The sequence below is a fragment of the Centroberyx affinis genome, unplaced genomic scaffold (genome assembly GCF_046629955.1).
Source record: "Centroberyx affinis isolate AG114_WGS23_722 - 3 ecotype Tasmania unplaced genomic scaffold, CSIRO-AGI_Caff_v1 ptg002128l_1, whole genome shotgun sequence".
In the NCBI taxonomy this organism is placed as follows: domain Eukaryota; kingdom Metazoa; phylum Chordata; class Actinopteri; order Beryciformes; family Berycidae; genus Centroberyx; species Centroberyx affinis.
The window spans coordinates 376058-382186 of NW_027280450.1; positions in this window are offsets into that span (position 1 = coordinate 376058).

The following is a 6129-nucleotide window of genomic DNA, read 5'->3' on the forward strand; positions in this document are numbered from 1 at the left end:
CGGTGCTATATTGAAATCTGCTGGTTTTATTTCTAATCTTGGTTGTTTGCCTTGTAACCAACAACTGGAGTTTACAGTTTACCCACCATTTTATTTACCACCATATCACTAATGAGTCACTTGTCCTGTATGGAGTCCTCCGTCATTCCACTGGATGCTGAAGGGGAATGTGGTTCCATGAAGTGCTCATCATCTCCCACATGCTAAACTCTGCAGAGGACGAGAGCGCTTGAGTTCAACAATGACATCACCTCTGCAAACAAGCCGTAAGAGAAATGAGAAGAACACAACAGGTAATCACAGACAAGAGAGTGCCTGTGTGTCATCTCTTGTATGGAAAATTATTACACTCCATCATTGATTTTTATAATACACTGATGGATCAGATCATGTTTTTGAAAAAAAAAGTAAGATGTCTTTGAACACTACAAATATAGTAATAAAGAGGTGAGGTGGTGGTCAACTTTTTGACCTTGAATACTGTGGCATTAGTTGAAATAAATAACATTTAACATTTAACCAGATATTTATACTATACACTATATGACACTGAGGCAGTTTTAATTGAAATTGGCACTAAAGGAAATATCTCATTGTACGAAACAACTTTCAACAATGGGAAGTAAACCATGTTCTTTCTGTTGAAATATGAAATTACAAAGTATCAGCATGTGGCAGCAAAAGAGCAAAAAGGCAGCCCAGAACATCCTGGTATTCAGCCCATCTATCTGTTTGCTACATCTGAAAAAAACAAACCCGAATGTAAACACCCCACACGTCTGGTATTGTCCCAGACAGAACACATTTGCATCAATTAAGCGATGTAATTATTCCTACGGACTAGAAACAGATGGTTGATTTTGATGAGGAATTCACTCAGATGTGTAATCCTTGAACCAATATAACTGACATGGTTCAAAGAGCTGCATATTTAGAGGGTTTAAATGAATGCCAACACAACACTGTTAATGTGTTTGGATAGTATTACAACAGAACCTCCGGGTTGTCTGTGTGTTGCATTCCTTCTATACTACTATAATGTCTTGGGTGCAGTCACACTTGTGTTTCTTCCTATAAGAATGTGCTTTCTTGTCTTTCATTGCAGTACTAGTAGTAATGCTATAGTTCTATTTGAGCTTGGCGCTGCAATGTTGCTTTTTTTCAGGAGCCAAGTGGTTTGCAATAGGAAATTTATTCAGTGCCGGCCATGCTGCACCTGCTGTTATGTCAGGGGTCAGTGACACTGTGTACAAGGGGGCTCTTGGTCTTATTAGGCTATTATGAATTACATTATGCATAAAATATTGATATACATTCACTTACAATATTGATATGAATACACTAACAGAGATGTAGTTGAAGTGACTGTACAAGAATTTTACTTAACCTTTATTTAACCAGGAAAAGCCTCATTGAGATTAAAAATCTAACACGTTACAGACAACATGTAACAATTACAGACAATAAAAGTTACAAATCACAAGAGTAAATATAAGAAGTCACACTCTGAGGCAACAATAACTAACAGCTAAAAAATAGGCAAGTCAACACTGAGTCCAGGAGCACACACGGGGAAGTAGACTAGCTAATTAAAACATCGACAACCTGATGTGCTTGCCTCCAGTTCCTTCTACACAGCTTTAAAAGCACCCAGTGATACCAGCTCCCAGAGCTTTAAATCATTTTGTAGCAAATGCCAAGCCGAGGGAGGAGCAGACATAAAAGCCCTTTTCCCCAGTTCAGTACGGGCTTTGGGGACCGACAGCAAGAGCAAGTCCTGGGAACGTAGACAGTAACTTCCAGCACTTTTCTGGAGGATATGTGCATAATATAAATGCATAAGTAAGATGGAAGCAAACTAAGAATTGCCTTATAGATTAAGACATACCAGTGATTAAGTCTACGGGTGGACAATGCAGGCCAACCAACCTGATTGTACAGGGAGCAATGGTGAGTAAGAGCTTTAGAATTCTTAATGAACCGCATATGAACCAGTATCTATCTTGGCCAATGAGCGCAATGGGACAGTGTCTTGCTGCGCCCCCTTCTGCACATCCCTCTATTACACATGCATGCATCTGAGGCTTCAAAATGTAGCTGTGCCACTTTGTGCTCTTGTGATAAACAATGTATTAGTAATACAGAAACTTGAGCAAAGATGTTTTCTATGTTCTCTGTTCGCTTACCCATTAAATCAATCGTTTGTGGATTTCTTCATCTGTTTGTTGTGATGTCATGATGACATGCACTTTATAACATATAACATATAGACTCTCAGAGGAAGCCATGGCTGCAAAAATACAATTAAGATTAAATTAAGTGCATTTCATTTACTGCCCTACAGGTGGCGCTATTGCCTCCCTAGCTTTATCTAAAACGGCACTATAAATATATATAAAAAAACACCTTATTCTGCCTGCATCAGTGTTTTTGTATCGGTGCCTCCTCCATTAACAGTATGAAACAGTCTCATCCCTGACAGAGCGTATTTAGTGTCTGCAGCTCAGGTTCTGTGCTGGGCACGGAGGATGAGATCTGAGGCCTTGTAGATTTCACCAGCCTTAAGTTGGAGAAATATGCTTTTAAACTACACAGTATGGCCAGTGCTTTGAAAACAGACTGTAGTCTTTGATTTTTTTTTAATACAAAATCGTCTGAAAGGGTGATCTAGGCTTCTCATCATGTTTAGCAACTAAACTGATTCCGTCTGCATTTGTATCGTTTATCTTTGCTATCTTTGGATCATTCATTCTTTCTCTGTAGTTAATTTTGTAACTTTTGTATCTGTCAGCATGGCTTTGATAGTGGCTAATGGTTTGAAGTAAAAATGACTGACCTTATTTAAGTATATAACAGAAGATTTTCATGAGAAGCCTCATGAATGGCTTTTTCACTGTTATCACTACTCCTTTTCTTGCTATCTTGTCTACTTTTTTCTCTTGTGGATATACACACTGCTAAGAGGATTACATATGCGTCTCCTTAGGATAAAAGTTATTTCTAACTTTTTTCAGTATCCCATTAAAATAATAAAAATGCTCATTTTCATCATGAGGAAAGTTGTCTTGGTGGTCTCTGATAGATATGTGCTCTTTCTCCTGCTCTTTCACCCGATCCAGGTCATTTACTCTGTGTGATGTCACTGTGTCTGCAGGTGTTGAACTGTTAAGTCCGTCCTTGCTCGACACTCTGTCTTGAACTGCAGCCATACGTTCCCCCGGAGAAATCGTCGTCGATCCCACTCCTGCTCTCGATCCATATCTCTCCATACAGTGTGCCCACCCAGCCTCAGTGCGATGTACTAAACCTCTGCACTGTGGCAAGACTGAGGCTGTCACATCTGCCGCAACTGTAGGCTGTGGAGGAAAACCTTCATCAGTACATTCAGCGTTTAGGATAAAGAGCCATGAAACCAGGCTCATTTCACTTTACCGTGAAACATCAGTTTGATCAAAATGCATTTTTTTTATTCAGACCCCTATTATGTAATACACAATTTTAAAGCTATAATTTCTGAAAAATAAAAAGAATATCTCCCACCATGTGTGTGTTTTCCCATGTTAGGTCAGATATGTGAACTAGATTTCCGTTCAATGTTTTTGTTTTCTGCTTTTAGTTTTTCTGCTTAACTTTCAAATTTTTCTTCTTCTTTCAAATGTAATCTATCTCTTGTGGGGAAATTCATGTCCATACTTTTCAGTTTCATCTCTATATTCCCTCTCTAAGGTTGGGGAAACATACTTTGATATATATCCCTTTCATCGGTGCATTTTGTGTAACACATTTCTGTGTATTAGCCCATAATTTCCACTGTTGAAACTATCTAACTTCCTTTCCTAACTCATAAAATCTATCCTACTTTGACAAGGATTCCAATGAGGTAGAGACCTGCAGCTTTTACTTACTTTTGGAGGACTTTCTGTTGCTTGTTTGTGCACCAAGGCTTCTGAAAGTGGAGATGACTTCACACTTGTAGCTGGATTTTTATTTTCTGCTTCTCTTACTTCAGTTTGTGGCCTTTTTGTTGTAGCTGGGAGCGCATGTGATCTTTCTGTGCTTTCAGGATGTTTGGTTGTGACTGTTTGGATATCTTCAGGTTCCTTTATCTTCGGGGTTGCAGGTGGGATTTCGCTGACACTCGCAGCTTGTTTATTCTCTGTTTTACATTTTGTGAATATGGGTTCAGTAGAAGGTAAAAGTTCAGTGCCTGTACAATCAGATGCTGTACTTGGTGGCCCAACTCCATTCTCTGTATAGTCTGTATCGAAGACTTCTGTACTAGATCTTGTATTATCACGTTTTGTCTCCATATTTACTGTAGTTGTCTCTGTTTCATTTATTGCGCTTGAGGTAGGTGAAGATATGACTGATTCTTCTGTTGCCGTATTTTCCTCTTGTTTATTATTATCTAAACACATACTTTCAGGTAATTCTTTGGCTTGACCAGTACACTCTATACCCACAGCTGTGGTGGTGGGGGGAAATTGCTTGTCTAAAATATCTGCCTCTATTGTCTCTGTAGGTTCTGTGTAGGGCATAATTTCGCCTAGAATAACTTCTATCTCCTCTGTCTCTGGGCTTGGTGTAGTTGAGTAAAATTCATCCAAGCTATTACCTGGTATATTCAAGTTTTCCTCAGCATATGCAGATGTTGTTTTAGCTATGATCTCTGCTGGTATTACTTCAATTTCCTCACTTATATCCATTCTGACGAGTTCTATCGGAAATGAAGTTTCATCCAAGTACTCATCCAAGGGCGTGGTGGTATCAGCCTCTGGTTTTGTTTGTGTCTCCATCTCTGTGTCTTGATAGGACGGTGTGGGTGAAATTTCATCCCCCACCTCAGTTAGCATTTGTTCTGTATCGTCATTGTCAACTGTAGTGATTGAGATTTCTGTCATCACACTCTGAGATTCATGTGCCCAGTCTGTTTCTAGTGTTAAAGAACCTGCTGGTGGTTCAGTCTGTGGTTCTCTTTTTTTATGCTCATCTTTATTCTCTGTGAAGTCTGGTAGCAGGGCATCTGTTAATGATGTAAAGTTGTCATTTTCAGCAGTATGCGTATGTGGCCATTCTGCTTCATTTTCTCTCCTTGGGTGTCGAACTAATGCTGGATTTATAGTCATCCTTACATTGTAATCTCCTTTATTAACATTGTGGTCAGCCCACACCTTATTTAGGGATTCTTTCTTCTCCACAATAAATCCATCATCAACCACAGTGGGTGTAGAATATTTCTTCTGAACACTTTTGTGCAGTGAGGACTCTTCATTCAGGTTTTCATTTTTCTGTGTGTTGCTGGCTCCATTCCTCTGCCTCTCCAATACTGGCACATCTTGTGATATATGTGTTATCTCTCCATTCATCACAAGCTGAACATCTGGTGCTCTCACTGAAGAGTTGTCATAGTGCAGAGTTTCAACTTGGAAAACGTCACGCTTTCTGCCTGTCTTCTGATATGAAGACTGGGGCCCATCATACTCTTTTGGTTTCAATTGTTTTTCTAGAATCTGTGCTTTTGTTGTGTTGTTCATATTTGGAGCCGATCTGATTTCACCATTCTTTAGACAGCAGGAGAAAATAATCACAGGTGCAGAGGTACAGTATCTCTCTGTCAGCATTTTCTGCAGGTGAACAATTGTGGTGTGCACCCAGCCTTTGGATTTCTGCATTATGGCGCCCTGGAAGGTCTGGCTGGAGGCATTTGTATGGTGATACGCTATCCATGCAGTGCCAGACTCAGGGTGGTCTCTGATGGTATCCATGGTGATGCGACTGGCTTCTGCAGTGCCCTTAGTTGGAGCGACTCCACTGACAACATGCATCACTGATAGAGTTACATCCGAGTTCTGCCTAAATGCTGCAACGCTTTTTCTTTCTCCACGAAGAAGAGAAACTACAACCTGAAATGAAAGGAGAGGGAGATGATAGCAGTTTTAGTCTGATGAAAATGTTTAAGATAAGGAAGTGAAGTGAGAAATTGCAAAAAAAAACCAAAAAACTGATGGCTCACCAGCCATCAGTTGCCTTTGTAATCTCTCTCATTCACACTGTCCCTGGCTACTGTCAGGGGCACCTCATTAACTATTCACACTGTTGACCAAGCAGACTATTCATTATTATCTGGGT